Raw genomic sequence first — 21,258 nt, forward strand, 5'->3', positions numbered from 1 at the left:
GAAGTTTTCCTCCAAGAATTCTCTCGCTATTGTTGCAGATGACTTCTTTGTTGTGTCTTCCTCCGGTAGGCCAATAATTCTAATGTTGTTCCGCTTCATAGCATCAGACATAGCTCTTAGGTTTTCTTCAGCTTCTCTGATGCTCTTATTAGATTTTTGTTCACGTTTATTAAAGTCTGCTTGGCTGTCCTCCACGACACTGATGCGGTTCTCTGATTCCTCCAATCGATTCTCAAGGACCGTGATTCTGCTAATTTTTTGTCTCCTTACTAAGCTCCTGTATTTCCCTTTGGTATGTGCTTTTTATCTCCTCTATCGTTTCATCCTTTTTCTGTATTGTTTCCCTCATATCCTGTATAGCTCCAAGCAGCATTCTGAGAATTTCTTTGTGTGGCATCTCAATGTCTGCTTCTTCTATATATGTTGTTATGTTCAGGACATCTTCTGCCTTTGCCTTTTGTTTCTCCTGTTTTTTCATTGAGGTCGTTGGGACTGATGGCTGTTTGCATTGAGTTGTTTTAGAGGGACCAGGTGCCATTTTCTAGGCTCTCTCTGGGAGACTTATAGGAATGCTTCTTCGAACTGCCTACAGCTGATTTTACTATGGGATTAACCTCTCACTTTATCCTCCTGTGGCTTCCCTCTCAGGGGAGTGCCCCAGCCTCAATGTTGTAGAGGTTGGACTGAAGTTCCTGCTATTGCTTGGAATGTTGATAAGTGTTGGCCGAGTTGCCTTATGCCCCCAGGTACACAGGAAGGAATTCCCTGGAGAAGTTGGGAGGAGTATCCCCTGGAGAGAAAACAGGCCTTTCCCTAGCCTTGGGCTATCTCTGCAGGGTGGAGCTCACCTAGCTGGGTGTGGCTCAGGTGTAAATGCCCTAGGGCAAAGGGAGTGTTCTGTAAATCCTCAGCAGAGTGTGAGAGAACAGGGCAGAAATAAGGAGGAGGAGAAAAAATTAAAAGTAAGACCGTTTAGACTGTGCAGGGGTATAGGGAAGCAAAAGCAACTATGTAGCTGAGTCCCACTCTCTGCCTGTGGAGCTGCAAGGGTTTACTCCTTGCCCGGAGCCCCAGCGGCAGTCCGCAGCTGAGCCCCAAGAAGAGTCACAAGAAAGCCGCTGAGCAGCCCTTAGAGAAGTGGGGGGACAGCGAGCAGAGATGTTAACAGAAGCCGCAGTGTAGCTGAACCCTGATCCCTGCCCGTGGAGCTGTGAGGGTTTGGGTTTAGTCCCTGCTCAGATGACAGGGCGCGGCAAGCTGTGGCTGTGCAGTGAAGAAGCCCCTGTGCAGCCTTCCAAGGCTGTGTGGGAACAGAGAGCAGAGATGCAAACAGAAGCAACAATGTAGCTGAACCCCCATCCCTGCTGGTGGAGCTGCAAGGGTCCCGTGCCTGCCTCAGGGCAGGGACGGGCAAACTGTGGCTGTGCTGAGACCAAGACCCGCTACAGGCTCCAAATGGTCCCTGCTCCGGAAGATACAGTGGCTGGGCTAAGGTCAAGCCACAGCCGGCTTCCGCTGAGGTAAGCCAAAAGCCCCCAGCCCCTCAAAACCCCGTGGGTCTGTGCCTACTTATCTTTATGATGCACCTCCTGCGATCCAGCCCCATTGAATCTCCCTCTAAGCAATTCTCCTGGGCTGGATTCTGTGGAGTCCCCCTGGTATGTGTCACTCCATCGCCATCTTCCCAGAAGTCAATAGTGTTTTTTTCAATAGTGTTTTGTTGATACTGGGTTTCTTTCCATATGAAGTTAGTGATTCATTTTTCCACTTTGTCTTAAAGAATTGTGCTGGTACTTGGGTCAGAATTGCACGGAATTCAGTGCTTTAGGTTTAATGTATGAGCACTGGTGGTGGTGTGCTTACCTGTCGGGCTGTGGTCTGAAAGGTCAGCAAGTCAAAACCACCAGCTGCTCTGCAGGAGAAAGACTGTGCTTTCTACTCCCATTTTTAAAAAGTTAGTTTGGGAAACTCAGCGGGCAGTTCAACCTTGTCCTATAAGGTTGTTATGAGTCATCATTGACTATGGTAGTGTTTGTTTTTGTTTGTTTTGGGAGATGAGTGTCCCTGGTAATGCTGACATTTGTCCTATATTAAGTCTTCCTATTCATGGGACATTCTTCTACTTATGATTTCTTGTAGTGTTTCATAATGTTAAACCATTGTCTTTGCTTACTTTTATTCCTAAGTGTTTTATCTTTGGGGTGGTTATTGATAACTGTATTTAATTTGGATTTGAGTCTTAGTATATAAGAATCCAAGTGTGGGTTTTTTGTATGTTATAGTCTGATATGTATCTTAAGTCTGATATATTGCCAATTTTTTCAATTAGCTGCCAAATTTTTCATTTAGTTCCAGCAATTTTTTTCTCTTTTGAGTCTTCAGGGATATATATATATATATATATATATATATATATATATGATTGTCACCTGCAAATAGTCTTGTTCTTTGCCAGTTTGGACAACTGTAACAAATTTTTGAGGTCTTATAGCTCTGGCTAGAACTTCTAGGGTTTGATTAGAGATATGTCAACCCCGGGTGGGGGTGGGGGTGGAGCCCAACCTATCAATTGGGTTACAGCCTGATGACACCTCTTTGGTGTCATAGCCTTTCTGTATAAGAAATGAGCAGAGACCTATCCTCTTTGGCTCTTCACCTTCTGTTGGAACTCAATCTTATATCCAGTTCCCTTCTCCTGTTGCATCACCTGCCCATCCCAAGAAATGCAGGCAGACTTTGTATTCATAGTACCTATTCTGCCAGCCTGTGCCTCCTGCTGTATCTGCTTTGTCATCCTGCTTCATCTTCATCAGCGTCCTTGATTCAGGAAGAATCGAAGAAGCCCAATTTGAACTGGACTTGACTTGGCTTTTACACAGTTGTAGAAATAGTTATTTCTTGACATACATTTCTTTCTATATATAACACATAACAAGTGTTGGTGATTTTTGCCTCTCTAGAGAAGCCAACCTAACACATTTGGTACTGGGAGTGGTTCCAGGGAAAATTGTAAAGATGAGTTTTCTAAATTAGTTCTCGGGTCTAATTAGGCCAAAAGGCACTGAGAACTCTTTCTGTAAGTACAGATAAGTACCATTATTACAATACCCAAAATAGTACCACCAGTCGTTGAAGGGTTGGCAAAGCGAGGCTCTGGGTACCTCTGTGCTTGATATCTTTCTACAGTTATGTCAGTTAGAGGGAAGTATAGGGAAGCTGGTTCACTGGTACTCCTTGCCATAGAAAAACTGTTAAAGGAAACAGATGAATTGGAAGCGTCGGAAGCCCCACTCAACTGCAGGCTAAGCGACCATAAATCTTCTGTTTGTGACATGAAAGAAGACCTTCTCTTCTAGTAACAACTGATTTTGCTGAAAATCGAGCTCAGAATCTTAACCTATGAATAGCTGAGATACAATACCAACTTAATTCTTCATCCAGAATAGTGTCTGATATTACAGTGAGTGGTGCCCTTACGGGAGAGAAATGGGACCCTGAAAGTTGGAATGGTGACATATGGGCTGATAATTCAGAGATGGAGGCCTTGATCCCTGAAATCCCATTGAGCTACCCCAGCCACCAGCACCAACCACCAACCCTCTCCTCTGAAGAAATCTTCTTGGTAAAGGCGTTAAAGCACGATCCCCTTACCCACTCCCATGTGAGGACATGAGTCTAACTGTGCAGGTGCCTGGGGCTCTATTTGGAGCATTTCCTGAGGGAGAGGCTTTAAAAGATACTGTTCTAGGAAAACTCCCCGCCACCTACCCATTACTGTGTCCAGGCCTATTACTAGACTTAAATCACAGTAAGTCTCCAAAGGTACAGCCCAGATAGTGGCCCGGGAAGATGTATGTGTCTGTACTCCCAAAGAACTGCTAGACTTCCCCAATATTTAGATAGGAACCTGGAGAATGTGTAGGCCTAGTTAAGGATGTCGGGTAATGGTGGGAGTAACATAAGCTTGGATCAGTTTGGGTTTATTGATGAGGGCCCACTCAGTACAGATTCTTCAATGTTTCAGATTGGTTAGGAGAGGATCTAATAATTTTGAAATATGGGTTGCAAGATGGCCTACATTAAGTCAAGTTGAAGTACCAGATTTGCCCTTGGAACACTATAAAAGCAGGCATACTAAAGCTTGGGGAAATGGCATGTTAGAATGAATTTATTAGGATAAACCCAATGATAGAGTTCCCATAGGATACACATTTTACCAAAATGTTAAGAAATTTGCAAAGAGTAGAAAACTCTTTGATGCTATATTGTCAGCCAGGCTTAACAGTGGGAAAGGCTTTAAGTGGATTAAGCCACTTGCCTACAATGGCTCTGATTTGGCCCTGTGGGCACCAGGGCCAGTGGCAGCACTTACCCAACAGATACAAGGCGGATGTGTTACCCTAATGGGCAGCAGAGCCAAAGTGGTCAACAGAATAGCCTGACTTGCATGGACCAATGGTGTCGGCTACTTAGGCAGGGTATTCCTAGGAGTTAAATAGATGGAAAGTCCACTAAATATTTACTTAACCCATATAAGCAGAAAAATTCTATATCAGGTGAACAGACTTATTCTAATCTCTAGAATAGATGGTCAAACCCCCCTCATCAAATCTCTGATTTGAATCTGTTTACAGATGCACAATCCCTTGAATAAAAGGAAAGCTCGGTTCCTTGGAGGAAGTCCCCCTCCCCCCCCCCACCCCCCGCACTATGCCACCAGACATTTACACTGTCTTTCTCCTAGCCTTCCTCAAAGGGATCTGTTGCTTTTCCCAAAAGTTGACTGTTTATGGAGCAAAAGGAAATAATTGGATTTATGGGTAGGGGTAGAGTTTACTGGACACGGGCTTGGACTCTGAATTACATAAATTCCAGGTGACCCAAAGTGTTTTGAATACCCACTAGTCAGAAGGGAGCCTATGTGAGGTCAAGGTATTAATGGAGTCAAGCCTGTCTCAGTGGGTCCAGTGGATTCCTAGTGGCAGGTTAATCATATGGAAGGGCAGCACTTCTTACTAGAATAGTCTATATGGATATGAATTTGCCTTCCTTACATGCAGTGCTTCTGCCAAAACTACCATTTAGGACTTGCAGAATGTCTCGTTCACGGTCATGGAAATCCCACAGAGCATCCTCTCAGATCAAGGCGCTCACTTCACTGCCAATGACAGGTGGCAATGGGCCCATTCTTGTGAGATCCATTAGTCTTACCATGCACCCCAATCATTCCAAAGTGGCTGGCTTGATAGACTGATAGAGTAGACTTCTAAATACAGTGACAGCACCAGCTTGGCAGCAGCATATTGAAAAGTTGGGGCAATGTTCTCCAGCACAGTGTATTTTCTAAACCAGCATTCAAATAGGGTGCTAGGTCTCCAATAGCCGGGTTAGGGTTGACTCACTCAACTATATATATATAACTATATATATATAACTATACATATATAACTATATATATATAGCTTCCTGTCTCTGCAACCTTCTACTCTTTGGGTCTGTAGATCTTAGTTCCAAAGTGGGTAACACTCACCTTGAGACACAATACTGATTCAATTAAACTGGATGTTAACAATTCCATCTGGCCAATTTGGCCTCCTCATGCCTCTGGATCAACAGTCTAAGAATAATATTACTGTATTGAGTGGTATGACTGATCCTGATCACCAAGAGGAAATTGGATTAGTGTTGCATAATGGTGGTAAAGAATATATCTGGTATCCTTAGGTTGTCTCAGTACTACCATGCCCTGGTTTCTTTAATAACCAGATCGATTTCTTTTTATGCCTGTTAATGTTTTATATCTTAATTTGTGTTAATATGTTAGTTTTGCCAGTAGGTTTATCAATTTTGTTAATCGTTTCAAAGAGCCAACCTGTCTTGTATTTCCTAACTCATTTCTGCTATAATATGTCTGAGGGTTTGTTGTGCTGCCCTTGTTCTGGCTGGTAGGTGATATTTAAAGGTGCTTATTTTCTTTTTGATATGTGCATTCATGGCTATAAATTGCTCTGAGTACTGCTTTCGGTTGCTGTGTCTCACATTTTGGTATGTTGCATTTTTATTATTTCAAGGATTTTAAAATTTGGGCCTTTTTTCTCCCATCAGTGGTTTTTAAATGCTGTTCAATTTCCATGTAACTAATTTTGTTGTCGACTGTTCTGATGGGTTTGTCACTACCTTGATTTAAAATTAATGGTTGCTTTATGACCTAACATATGGACTATTCTGGAGTATGTTCCTAGTGCACTGGAAAGAAATGTATATTGTACTTTATTGGGTGAAGTGTTCTGTAAATGTCTAAGAGATCGAGTTGATTATTTCAGTCTTTGTGATTTTCTTGAAAATTTTATACTAGACCTTAACACAACAATAGGAGACTATCTTCAATTCTATAGGAGTTTGATTATTTTTATGGTATTTCATTGGGTGCAAATATGTTTATCATGGTTCTATCTTGTTGAATTGTGACTTTTATCATAATTACCTTTGTCTCCCATGATAGCTTTACCTTTGTCTATTTGTCAGAAATATTGCCATCTCTGCTTTCTTTTGACTACCATTAGCTGGATATGTATCCTCTCTGATTCCCCCCCCCCCCTCCGTCCAGTCTTTTTATTTTTATATCCGAGGTGTTTCTCTTTTTTTTGGTAATTATTTTAAAATATTTTTATTGGGGTTCATACAACTCTTATCACAATCCATACATACATAATTGAGCAAAGCACCCTTATACATTCGTTGCATTCATCATTCTCAAAATTTGCCTTCCACTTGGGTTCCTGGAATCAGCTCGATTTCCTTTTTTTCCCCTCCCCTTCCCTCTCCCTCAGTCCCCCTGCTCCCTTAATAGTTTTTAAATAATTATTTTATCTTACACTGCCTGGCGTCTCCCCTCACCCACCTTCCCATTGCCCATCCTCCCAGAGAGGAGGTTACACATAGATCTCCAAGATCGGTTCTCCCTTTCTACACCCCCTTCCCTCCTGGTGTCGCCACTCCCACCGCTGGTGTTGAGGGGTTCATCCATCCTAGATTCCCTGTGTTTCCAGATCCCTACTGCACTGCTGTGCATCCTCTGGTATAACCAGGTCCGCAACGTAGAATTGGGGTCATGATAATTGGGAGGGGAGGAAGCGTTCAAGAACTAGAGGAAGGTTTTAAATTTCATTGTTGCTACACTGAAACTTGAGTGACTCATCTCCTCCCCACTACCCCTCTACAAGGGATGTCCAGCTTTCTACAGATGGGCATTGGGTCCCCATCACGCACTCCCCCTCATTCACAGTGATGTGATTCCGCGCCACCCCCACCCCCGCCTTTGTTGTTGGAGATCTGGTCTCTTCTGCCCTTCACGATCACCCATGTTGGTGTGCTGCTTCCGTGTGGGCTTTGTTGCTTCTGGGCTAGATGGCCGCTTGTTTGCTTTCAAGCCTTTAAGTCCCAAGACGCTATATCTCTCAGTAGCTGGGCAGCATCAACCTTCTTCACCACACTTGCTTATGCACACCTTCGTCTTCAGCGTTTATGTGAGGAAGGTGATCACACAATGATTGTTTTTGTTCCTTGGTGTCTGCTACCTGGTCCATTCAACACCTTGTATCCGCTTAGGCTGTGTGCTTCTTCTCTGTGGGCTTTGTTGCTTCTGAGCTAGATGGCCGCTTGTTTGCCTTCAAGCCTTTAAGACCCCAGAAGCTATATCTTTTTGATAGCCGGGCATCATCAGCTTTCTTCACCACGTTTGCTTACGCACACGTCTGCCTTCAGTGATCATGTCGGGAAGGTGGGTATCATGCAATGACCATTTAGCTGGACGAGGTGCTATTGTATTGGGGGAGTGTGCGTAAGGAGGCCCAGTGTCCATCTGCTACCCTACTACTGAACCTATAAATATATGCACATAAGTCTATTGCCCCCATAATCATAAATATATTTACATATGTACATGTCTGTATTTAGGCTTCTCTGTATGCACTTTGCCTCCTACTCCTTTCCTCTATTTCCTTTTGCTTTCCTCCCGTCCCACTACCATGTTCAGCCTTCATTCTGGTTTCAGTAATTCCTCTCAGTTACCTCGCCCTTGGTCACTCCCTACCAGTCCTCCCATCCCCTCCCTCCACTGGTTTTGAACCACTCATTGTTCTCTTGTCTCTGAGTTGGCCAACACCTCCTCCCTTCCCCTACCTCCCACGCTCTCATGTCCCTCCGGTATTGTTGGTCCCATTAATTTTGTCTCACATTGTTTGTCCAGCCTATCATCTAGGTGGACCTGCAGATATAATATGTGCATAAAAATGCAATGGCTTTGACAGTGCCCAAGTGGCACATATGAACATGGCTTCGACGGCAGCAACACCGACACGCTGATAAGCAGAAAAGCAACTAACATACAAAATTTACGAGGTTAAAAAAAAGATAGCAAAAAAGGAAAAAAATTGCTAGTAGTTCCAGGTCTGTTTGTTGGGCTTTAGGAGTGTTTTCCAGATGAAACTTGCGTGGTGCCACATCCTGACGCCAAAGTCCATCCTTTATACTCCCTCGGGATCTCTTTGCTCTGCTTCCCCCGCTGCTCCATTGCACGCCCCCAGTGTTTGCCTCAGTGTGGTGGGGTCAGCTCAGTCACACGTCCCCCACTTTGTCTCAAGTGCTGTCCCGTGTAGGACCATGGGTCGGTGCAGGATGTCGCATCTTGCAGTGTGGCCAGCTGTATGGTCCTCTCTGTACTATGGGCCCTTCAGGCTGGGCTATCGTCCTGTGGGCTTGGTGGGCCCAGGTGTGCTCTACTACGTCCTTGCTCCTTCCTTTGTTTCAGCTTCCTTCTGGGTGTGGTGTGGTAGGTCAGTTCCTTTCCCACACCAGATGATCTATTTTCATTTTCTGTGGTATGCCCTTCGAATGTGGGGGTTGGGCTAATTCTGGATTAGGCCAGGGTATGGTCCAGCCTCTTTGTATAGTCCTCCGTACTTTACATTGCCCTCCTTGTTCTGGGTGTCATGGTGGTGTCCGTATGCATTTTCCAGTTCTGTGGGGACACAACCAATACTCTCCCCAAGGTGTTTCTTGTAAGTAGCATGTGAATAGTTTTTCTTACCAATTCCGTCAGTCTCTTATTACTCCAGCTACATTCAATGTTTTATGCATAGTGTTTTTTGCTGTCATTTTTAATACTTTTAATGGAGTTTTATTCATAATTCTCTGTGCTGCTTTCCTTTTTTTCATGGATTTTCTCTTTAAAATTTTACTTTGCTCTATATTGTTTAACAGGATTTTATTTTCCTGTTGACATCTTAACATCTTATTTGAGATACATTCCCTTATCCAAGTGTAAGAGTTTGTCACTTGTGAATGGTGCAGTATTCTCAGTTTCACTGTTTAATATCGACTGTTCTATATTGTTGATGTGGAATGTTATCTGTAGTTTGTCATTTTGATATGGTTTTGCATCACCATGTATTAAGTAGAATTTATTAAATGCCTTCAATGATTTTAGAATGCTGTCTGCTGATCCTTTCAAGAACTCTTGTAAGGCTGATAGTGTTAACTGACATTTTTTCTTATAGCTAACAAATAAGTGATCACCTTTGATAGTTTCTGTGGTAGTTGATATTCTATGTTAACCTGAAGATTAGGAGTGGAGTCTAAACTGTCAACCAGGTCACAGCCTGAGTCCATCTCCTTGGGGATGTGTGGCCTTCTATAAGGAGGACCCTGGTGACCTCCTTTACTTCCACGTTGCCTTTCTGCCTGCTTGGACTTGACCACTGACCCTGAGAGCTGGTGATGGTTCCCTGCCATGTTTCCTTGGATCCACACAACTCTGAGCCCACTGGCCTAACTGGCCTGTGGTCATCCCTTATGCTTCATCTTTGCATGCGGCTGCATAAGTCTGAAGAGGGACTAGGGACTAGAATTGAACTTATGGACTTGAGTTGAACTGGGCCGGGATGCTTTCTTGATACATAATTCTTGTTATAAAGTTCTTATAATACATATGAGTGTCACTGGATTTGTTTCTCTAATCAACCCAGCTTTTAACACCAGTGTCTCATCGATTTCTTAGGTTTTCTCTGGCCTTGGTTATTTTTAAAACTGGTTTTGTAGTTTGAACTAACAAGATCCAATAGAGCTGACTGGTTTGTGATTCTGTTACTTCAGTTCTGTTTTAGAGTATAGTCAGTGATGCTCAATGAAGCAGCAGGGTGTGACTTGCTTGGTAGGTTGGACTCCACCCGACATATTTATACAAATTCAAGTTGACACAAAATCATCCAACTACCAGTTTGTCTTAGGAATTTTTACTTGGAGTTGTTGAATTATTCCTAACTCTTTGTAAGATTGTTCTTGTGTTTTCTGGAGTTCATTTTTTTCTGTAGCTCTGAAACTTTTTTTAAGCAGTTGAAAATCATTTTTCACTCCCCCATGGGAGTTCTTCTAATGCCTTTTCTCATGTGAAAAATCTCCTGAACCTATGTCTGCCCATAGGTACTTGTTTATGCCACATTCTTTTCTCATATGCACTTAAATGGCCTGTTCATGATGTTTTATATTCCATCTCATGCAACACTTATTGATAGGTTTTCTAATTCATTACAATGGCCACCCAGAACTTCAAAAATGCTCATGATTATGCTTTATTGTGGGAGTTAACAGGTTATGATCAAAGTAGAAATGATCAGGATAGAGTTGAGTTCTTACATGTTACAAACTTTTCAATGCTGCTAAGAAATGCCCAAAGGGGATGCCACTCCACTTTCAGCCTAAAAACAGACACTTCCCCCCACCCCACCCCCTGCTCTGAGTCAGCAAACTCGGCTCCCCTAAGTGTCCAGAAGCACACCACTCCACACACCAAACATTCAGCTTTAGTTGCTCGTGGTCTGGTAAGTCCACCATTCTGTCACATACTCTGACTTCTGGACCTGCTGCTCCTCTGCCACGCCTCAGATGTCAAAACTGTGTTCTGGGACAAGGAGGTGCACAGTGCAGGGATCTCAAGGTCCAGAGGATAAGCCTTTGCTGGTCTCTATCAGGTTTCTGAGACTGCTCATGTCATGTGCAGCAGGATGGCAATCACAATGAATCTTGCTAAGCACAGCTAAATCCTCTCTCTCCCCACTTCTTTTACCCAGACCCATAAGTAAAAGGTAATCTGGGGAAGTTAGTCTGGCTAGAAGTCATATTCAATAAATTCCTGTCCTGCAATATCTGTCTGTATATGCTAGTCAGGGAGTTTGAGAATGAGCAATAGTCTCTGTGCATTATTGCTGCTGAAAGTTCAAGGGTGGCTCTGTTGTATTGCAATAGCCTATTCTGAGTGGGGACTGGGGAGAAATAAAAATCGGTTACTATTTCCTGTCAAGTTTCCAGGCTTGAGGTCAGCCTTTGTGGGTGTCAGGAGGGATAGGATAATGACAAAGGGCTGTGACAAAAGGGGATGGAACAGACTATCCAAGAAACTCTTCTCTGGCCAGGAGCTGGATGTCAAAGCATGTCCCAAGGTCAATTTAAATCATGCCTATCTGACAGGGATCTGATGGGTGGGCTGTCTTTTCAACCCCAGGTGTGTGGGGAGTTAATGAACTTCAGGCTCTCCCACCTCCTCCTCCACACCAGGGTTCATCCCTGTTCACCCTTCTTAGCATGGGCTCACTACCCCACCACCCCACTGTGTTGGGCAGTGCCACTATCCTCTGTGAGATTAAATTAAGCCTTCAGCAGAGCAGGGAAGGGGAGTGAGGAGTTGGCTTACTCCCCTGCCCCTTTCTCTCAATGCCATGCTCCACAGTCCTGGAGAAGGGGTCACCTGCAGGATCTTGCTGGGACATCCTAGAATCCAGTTTCTTCTGTCATTGGATGAGTTTCCTGCCTCTGAATTGCCAGGCTGTGTCTTGCCCAGTTTGTTGCCTTGGGAAAGTTTAGAATTCAGCTTTTTGAATCTTTGTGTGTTTGTTCAAAGGTATTGGAGCACACCACCTTTTTTCCCATCCTCCCTCTGTCCAGTTTCAACTGGATTATTTTATTGATGTGTCTTCTCTCGATTTTAGCAATTAGTCCCTTGTCTGATGCAGCATTGCCAAAAATTTCTCCCCAGCCTGTGGATTCTGTTTGTGTTCTCTTCATGAAGTATCTTGATGCATGGAAGTCTTACTTTTAGGAGTTCTCATCATTGATTTCATAGTTTTATATGCCCATTATGTTTCTTAGTGTTTATTCCATCCGTGTAATAGGACCTTTAAGTTTACAACAATTTTTTTCATTAAGCTTTATGTTCTCTGACTTACATTTAGGTCTTTAATCCACCTTTAATTTGTTTTTGTATAAGGAGTGAAATATGAATTGTTCTTTCTCAAATGGAGATCCAGTCTTGCCTTCAGTTTGCTGAAGAAATGACCTTTTCCTTATTTAATGTAGCCCTCACTTTTTAGATGTTAGATTACATTCTTATCTATGACCTTGAGATTAAGATTAGGAATTCTCCCAGATCAATGAAGGGGAGAAAGGATTTCTGGGCTTGGATGGAGTGGGTTTCTTGTTACCTTCAGAGACACCTAGTATTCCTTGATGCCTATTTTCCTGAACCATCAGTCAGATATTAAGAAGATATCAATAACTCCAGGTACCCAATAGTTAGTATGGAGACTAGAACCCTGAGTGGGCTGGACAATGAAATAGAAGTAGAATGTAGGCAACCTATGACACGTAGGCAATATAGCAGAATAAATAAAGACAGGAATGTAGTCAACTCGGTAGAGCAAATTTTCACCTCATCTTGATAAATGGTGGGGAAGATTACCTAGTATTTAAGTTGCAAGATTCACTTAAGTCACGAAAATCTTAAAGTACACACAGCATAGCTGGGCAGTGATAAGCATTGCTGGATAAAGGGTTTTGATACAGGTAACCTGGGGGATTTATTATATATGAATTTCATGATGCTACCACCTCTTAGTGAGAACAAAGCAGGTGTGTCTTCGAGGTCTATGTGCATTGTTCTTTCCGCTGCCTTTGCCCCCACTCCACCATCGCATTATCAAAGATCCGTCTGACACACAGGGGGGCCGGGAGGATGCTAAGGATGGGAGGAAATGATCAAGACGTTGGTATTTGATCCAGGAGGTCCGGTTTAGGGATGGGCAGTCTGCATGCGGACCCGCTTAAGTGTAGTGAAAGGATACAACCCTATGCTCACCTTCCCCGATCTTAATCCAGAGTACCCAGTGGTTTTCTTTACAAACAACTGCCCGTAGTTTCATGTACAGGTTCCACATGAGCATGATTGTTTTTTGGATTCCTATCCTTGCGATGTTACCCAGTTTGTTACCCATAGCTGAATGCCTTTGCATAGTCAATGAACACACAGGCATCTTCCTTCTATCTTCTGTCCTTGTAGGGCTGTAATGATTAACTTCAGCAAAATTTTACTTGCATTTGATATTTACTTGTTCAATCATCTCACTGGCCCAAGCCTGGATCTCTTTCAGTTAGCTGGCCTAAGAAGTTGCCTTCCAAATTTTTTCACACAAACTAGTGAGTGCTTCCAAAAATGTTTTATAAAACAAATCCAAACACTTTAATTAGTATCTCCTCAATTTCTAGAATCTTGGCTTTTTGATAATAACTTCAGTGCAGTGCAGTTTGGTCTTTCAATATTATTGGTTCTTGGTCATATGCAATCTCTGCAAATGGTTGAAGGTTGATCAATTCTTTTTCACACAGTGACGGTAATTTCTCCCCCCTTCGATTAAACTCTTACATCTGAATCAGTTTCCTCAAAGTTTTTTTTAATCAAGGGCCATCTTTCCTACAATAATCTTCAACACTTGGGGTTTTCCTAATTGAATTTGTTTTAACTCTAAATTAGTTAGCTCTAGAAGATCAGGTACAATTTGCCTTTTGGCAAGACTGCCTCATAAGTGAATGAGCAGTTACTTGGTACGGTTGGCAGCCATTGACTAGACTTTTTTCTTTAACATAAAAAATCATTTTATTGGGGGCTTTTATAGCTCTTACACGATCCATCTATCCATTGTGCCATGCACGTTTGTGCATATGTTGCCATCATCACCTTGATGTATTCTTAAAAAACAAAGTCACTGCCATTGGGTTGATGCTGCTCCTCCTGTTCGCTGCCAACAAGTTGATACTGATTCTTAGCTATCAGTGAGATTAAAGGACAGGGTAGAACGCCCCTGTGAGTTTCTGAGACAGTAACTGGGAGTAGGTAGCCCTGTTTTCTTCTTCCACGATCGCCTGGTGGTTTCGAACTGCTGACCTTGCAGATCCCAGCCCATTGGGTAACTATTAACCAGTAGGGCTCATTAGATCCAATGTAGTGGCTGTGGTAGTTACACAATCGCATGTCAACCCGAAGATATACAAGTATATCAATCAAGTCACAGCCTGATGGCGCCTCCTTGTGGGCGTGGTCTTTTCATAAGGAGGCCCTAGGAGCAACCCCTTCTCTCTGCCTTCACCATCCTTCTGGCTGACCGTGACTGCTGCCAGACTGCTGACCCTGACTCCTGGCTGACCGTGACTGCTGCCAGAACCCAGTGAGATTACCACTGCCATTGAATCCACACGACTACGCACCCACAAATCTGTGACATTCCTGGATTCTGGATCATTGCTTGTGGTTGCGTGGGACTTAGAGACTAGAATTGAACTTACGAATTTGAGTTGTCTGGGGCTAGGATGTTTTCCTGATATAAAACTCTTGACACACAGGTGTCGCTGGATTTGTTTCTCTAGTCAACCTGGTCGAACATGTGTTGACATTTACTAAAGCTAAGTCTGTGAGCACCCAGGAACTGCAGTCCTACTGATTGGCAGGGAACTCTCTGTAATACCCACATGCCACTAAACTGGGGACAGTCATTGTTGGGAACCATGTGCACGAGGCATGGGAGGGTCACCCGTGAGGAATGCCCTGTGGCTACTCAGTTCAGTCGTGGCTCCCACAGAGCTCAGGAGACGGTGCTATTATATGGCCCTTGGTGGGATTGTAAGGTGCTGTTAGCACCCCATACTCCATACTGACTGCCACAGAATTTATTCAGACATGGTATTTATATGACTGCGTTTAAACTCAATGTACGTTCTGGTGGTCCTCTGATATCTTGTGGGAAAGAAAGGGCCTGCCTAAGGGACGGGCTGATTGGAGAAGTCCTATGACATGTTGTCTAGTTCTCAGTGGAGAATTGTAATATGGTGGCACTTCTATCATTTATCTTTAAAGAGTTTATCTGAGTAAGCGATCAGTTACTTGGATGTAGCTTGCATGAGAAGGCATGGTAACTGAATGATGTCTTTTATATTCCACTTAAGCTTATATTGACCAGACAACTAGTTTTATTAAAGGCTGAAGCAGACATAAAGGTTTTCTTCCAGGAGAAAGATAAGCATAGAGCCCGTTCCCCTTGGGAAGATCTTTCTCTTCTAGAGAGGAGGCTCCGTGAGCCATGGATGGTTTGTTGCAGCGAGCCTTGATCCATTTACCAGTCTTGTTGGCATGGTGACCACCCTTGTCACGCGGGTAGGAGGAACAGTTGCTGGTGGTGTCCCCAGCAGTGGCATGCACTCCATCAGAGCAATTCCTCATCAGACATGGAATGGACGACAGGTCCATCTGGACCTTGACCCACTTCCTCATTCAGAACGATGAAGCCTTTTGGACCGTGACTCGATGAAGTTGAGTGTAGCAGACGTGGCTTTAGACGTGTTGACGAATTCCTGAGGAATCCCAGCAGAGTGCTTCCCACTCTTGCCGTTGGAGCACGAACTCTCTCCTGAGACACTAACCCCTTAAGGGAGTGGAAAGCCTCCTGTTGGTTCTGTGGTCCCTCTGATGAAGTGGTTAGCAGCCCAAGGTAGCCACCATGTCCCCAGGGCTCTGAACCGTGTGGAAACACACTTCCTTGTACGAGTAGAATTGGAGTGGACGTGATGGCAATTTCTTGTTTATTTGCATTCCTTGACATTTTTATGTCACAGAACAGAGATTAATAACTGAGCCTAAGGAAAAGGTTCATAAGGTAAAATTCTAGAATCACTAGAAAAATTGTATTTCTCACTTATAGAAGATCTTTATATACTGATCTTTAGAAAAACATTCATTGGCTATACTATCGAAAAACTTCTGATAAGAAGGAATAAAACTGTACAGTTATTTATGGAGACCTGCTTTTACTTTATACAAAATTCCCATTCCTCCAGGATCTAGGAATTTGGAAAGAGAAGGTGCAGGATAGTGACGAAAAACACAATGGAAAATACTCTGGAAGAGGCTTAACTCGTTTATTTCATGGAAGTGTTCTCACTCTGAAGTCCTACTTTCCATAAAATAACATGTAATTATTAACATTCTATAATGAAGTTCTGGATGTCAAGCGGGACAGCATCTTGATTAGTTTCACTGAGGGAGCATCCATGCTGTGGGAGGACCACCGCATGACTTTTTCCATGGACTTCATGGAGAGCTTAATTTGTCAGACATGTATGAGCCATTTTGGCTGTTGAACAGCGGTGGCCTGTATGCTGCCGGAACCAGAGAAATGTTTCTTATTCACCACTTCCTAAAACCCACTTAGCAGTGGGCCCACCAGGAGAGCTTTTTCCTTGTTTTGCAGTGTAAACCAAGATTGCCATTCTGATAGCATTTCTCTCTGACCAAACGTATTCTCCATGGTTTCCCTGACAGCAGCAACACGTGTGCATAATATGGACCTTTGTCTTTGTGTGTAACTCGCTTATGACAGCGGCAGTTGCAGGTGGGTGGATCAGGATCACTTGTTGAAGACACCTGCTCTTTGGGGGGAGTGGTTAAGGGGAGATCATGGCATCAAGACGTTTCTGTCCTGGAGAAAATGTGGATGTTCCAATACCAGAGGAGCAGACATCCTCTTCCATTTTGGTTGAAACCACTAAATTTCCACCGGAACTTACTGCATTTACATTCCTGAGAATTTGTGCTGGGTCAGATGGGGGGGCTCTCATGAGAGATGCCAGGCAAAGTCGGCAGTCTCTGATGCACCAGGTGCTCTTGAGTATCCTGCTGATAGTGTGCTTGGTCCTTGACAGCCATGAAGTGAGCAAACGGGTTAAGTAGAAAGGGGGCTTGGCCAAGTGATGAGGTTTCTGATCGACAGTCCTTGTTGGCGGTATCTGAGAATTGGAAGCTCTCTTCCTGTAAACACCTGCCTACCAAAATCTGTCTTGAACTGGGATAAAAAGAATCCAAAGGCTAAAACTGTACCACTTTTTCCTGTGCTACTTCAGGATGCTGCCTCTCAAATTTTATCTGGATGATTAGATCCTATCCAAGTTCCAGGTAACTTTAGATGACACCGGGTCATTTCCTCCTCCCCCCGTTGTGACTACGGGCTTCTTTTTGCATCTCGTGGTGGGCTGGATATTAGATTGGGGAGACAAGACTGGCAGACTCAGATGCAAAGATCCATGTGCGTCAGGTATCACAAATGACTGGATTTTCTATCTGTCCATAGAGAGGCCGCTTCCTGAGAGATAAGCAATAGATGCTAAGAACCCCGTGTTCTTAGTTTACTTTTGACCATAGAGCCCTCTAAAGCGACACTCCTGCTTTATTTGACTCTGGATGAACTGCTTCCCTGTCCTGGGGCCCAGTGGTTCTTCATAGAAGGAGCAGAAGGTCCACATCTTCAGACCCATCCTTCTACACCAACAATCGTGCAGTGCGACCATATCCCACTTGTTTGCTCGAGAAGCATGAAGCAACGTGAGTCCATCCAAGGAGATTTCAGTTCCACGTCAGGCAATTGTAGGTCCACCCTACCATGTACTGCCTCATGCCATTCACTTTCTCCTGCTTCCTTGGTCTTTTGCTGTCTCTTAGACAACTTAACCTTACTTTACCCAGAAACTGGCTTTATTAGAGGATGGCAAGGGTGATGTAATCATAGAAGCAGATGGAAAGGCTTTCTTCCAGGAGGCAGGTCGGCATAGAGCACATTCTCTTAGAGGAGATCTTGTGCGTCTAGAGTGGGGGCTCCTTGAGCCGCTGTGAGAACGTGGATTGTTTGTTGCAACGACCCTTGACCTTTTTGCTCAGAAGTTGTCTCTCGGAGCCCAGAACTGCCTCAGAGGGAGGGGCAGTCATTGATGTCATCAGGGTAGGAGGGACAGATGCTGGTGGTAGCCCGAGTGGCTCTCTATCAGAGGAATTCCTTGGTAAATGATATGATGGACTGGGTAAAGGAGAGGCCCATCTGCATCTTGACCCACTTCATCCTTCAGAATGATGAAGCCTTCTTGACCTTTGCTCAGTGGAATTGAGTGCTGCAGACATGGATTTACTTTAGCCACGTTGACTATTTCCTGATGACTCCCAGCAGATGCTTCCCACTATGTCCATTGCAACAAGAACTCTCCCCCGGTGAGTCATGAGGCAGAATTCTAGGTCTAGCCCTTTCCTGTCTCCAGCTTCAGTTCTGAATTTGGACTCTGTTGGTTCTGATTCAGGCTCAGAAACTACGAGAGATGGAGTCTGCCGTCATTAGTAGTTGTTCTAGCGGGTCTTCAGGGAATGGAGGAGCAGTATCAAAGGGAGACCAATGCCAAGACTAGCATTCCAGTCGGAGGTTTCATTTAATCTATGGTCCTCTTTCCAGTATGTTGTCTGATAACCAGGCTGTTCCCTTCCTTCAATTCTGGTTAGAGGGAAATCAGAAGTCTGCGTAGGTCCGGCCAATGTATTTCAGGCTCCCACTGTCGTCCATAGACTTCTGCACACCAAAATCTTACAAATTCCTCCTTTGAATTTGGATTATATAATTCACAATCTTTGGATCGTGGATGTTTATTTGCTTTATCTTCTAGATCTAAAGGTGCCTTTTTTTGCTGATCTTTTCCCTAAAGAGTTGATGTGTTGATGTGTGTGTGTGCCAACATTGAAGCTTTTTATTTTTTCAGCTTTTTAAATGGGTTGCTGTTATTGTTATAAAGTACATTCTAAGTACTGCTTTTGGAGTGTTCCAGAGATTTTAGATATATGGTATTCTCATTTGTTTCAAGGAATCTTTTTATTTCTCAAATTACTCATTAATTTTGAGTAAAGTGTTCCATTTCAATGTGTTTAATTTTCTGGAGTTAACCATCAATATGTTGATGGTATTGTGATATGGATAAAGTGGCTTGCAGTATCTCAATTTTTTAACATATCAATTCTAGTTTTGTGGCCTAAAACAATTTATTCTGAAGTATGTACCTTGAGCACAAGAGAAAAATGTGAAATGTCTTTTCATTGGGTGAAATGTTCTAGATATGTCTAAGCGATAACTGTGTTTAATTCTGGCATTGCGGATTTTCTTCCTCGTCAGTCAGTATTTGATGGAAAGTGATGTATGGAAATCTAGTATTGTGTTGTCTATTTGTCTCTCTCTCTAAGAATTTCATTGTACTTTGAAATGTTTTGGGTTCAGATTGTAGACTTATGGTCATGGTCACAGGTAGAGCTTTTGTGATTATATGACTTTCTTTGTCTATCATTTACTTGGAGTCTACTTTTTAAGAGATTGGCATTGCTACCTGAGGTAGTTTATTTGGCCAACTTGACTGATAAACACATGTGGGGTTAATTGAAAGGCGGAGGGATAGATGGCTCGGTACGGCTCACCTTTCTAGTTCTCAGGTCTCTTGCTTTCTGATGGTCGGACTAGGTTGCAGCTGCCTCAGTCAGTTCCCTGCTTCAGTTGACAAGGCTCACTTCCTGCAAGACATCCCTGAGGAGAAGCCACATGGACCTACCCCAATGCAGCCCTGGGTGCTGGAGCAGCCGTGTGGAGACCCCTGCCAGTGCTGAGATGCTTACACATTCACTGACTCGGCTTTCCTCCTGCAGTCGGCATTGTTGCTTGTGTTTTGTGAGATGGAGGAGGACTTTGTGGATTGGTGTCAGACATATGGGCTAATGTTGGACTTGTAGGCTTGGGCAGCACTGGGTTGGGATGTTTTCTTGATGTGCACTTACCCTTTATATAAAATTTCCTCTTATACATGTGAGTTTCTGTGGATTTGTTTCTCTAAATTACCCAGACTAACACATTACTCCTGTTTTCTGCTTTCTTTTGACTGCCATTACTGAAAAAAAAAACAAAAACAAAAAACCAGACTCATGTCATCAAGTTGATGACTCATAGTGACTCTCTATAGGATGGGGTAGAACTCTCCCTGTGGGTTTCCAAGACGGTAACTTTTTATTGGAAGTAGAATGCCCTGTGTTTCTCCTATAGAGAGGCTGGTGGTTTCAAAATGCTAATCTTGTGCCTCCCTAGTGTTCCTGAAGTACTCATACAAAATATTCCCAAGAAGTGAGTTATAATTCTCATCTTCTTCCTCTTAGTCCTGGTTAATCTAGAAGTAAGACAATTCACAACTTCTTTACTGTGGCCACCATGTGCTTATTCTGCAAATATTTTTTGGCAAGCTAGTTGAAATATCTTTTGGAAAAAGTCCCCTCGGAGGTTACAGTACTCTTGCCCTTGCTTCTTTAAATAGTGACATCTCCTCCCAGAGACCGCCAGCATTCCCACTTGCCTGGAGTCTTCTTGGAGACTTTCTTGGCAGCAGCCATGTCTCCATCTTCTCCACTGTGGGTGCAACCAAGGGTGACCAGAATAACCTGCTTTTTTTGGGGGGGGGGGCAGGTTGCCCCCTGGGCCACATGTTTTCACAGGTGCCATGAATGCCTCCTTCATGCTAGTGTTTTCTTTGTCTGGTGGTCTTGTTGATAAGCTTTGTTTTTTTGTTGCCGTTGTCTCATGGTTTGGGGACCCCATCTCTGAAATCTCCCTCGTGGGAGGATCCCTGGTCTTGCCCTCCTCCTGCAGCTCTTCTGTGTCCTGTCTCTGTGTGTGTGTGTGTGTGTGTGTGTGTGTGTTGTAGCTAATTGGGGTGGTTGTCTTCTGTTTCTGCAAGTGTGCAGGGATTGAGACGGTTTCCGAGACAGTGTCAACTTGTTTGTATTGTCTAAGAACAAAGCAGTCCACATGTGTTCTAGAACCCTGATAGTCAAGGGCGGCCAGGCAGGTAGGCACTAGCCTCCCCTCAGCAGGATCCAAAGGCAGGACATATTTCCTGTGTCACAGTCCTGGTTCCCAAGTAGCCAGAGAATGCCAGGCACTAACCGACCAGATCAGCATGATGCGGGGAGCGAAGTGACTGTTTACACACTCACTGCTCACAGAAGCTAGTCTCGGACCTTGTGTGTCAGTGCGGGTGCCTAAT

This window comes from Tenrec ecaudatus, chromosome 16 (genome assembly GCF_050624435.1).
Source record: "Tenrec ecaudatus isolate mTenEca1 chromosome 16, mTenEca1.hap1, whole genome shotgun sequence".
NCBI classification, from domain to species: Eukaryota; Metazoa; Chordata; class Mammalia; order Afrosoricida; family Tenrecidae; genus Tenrec; species Tenrec ecaudatus.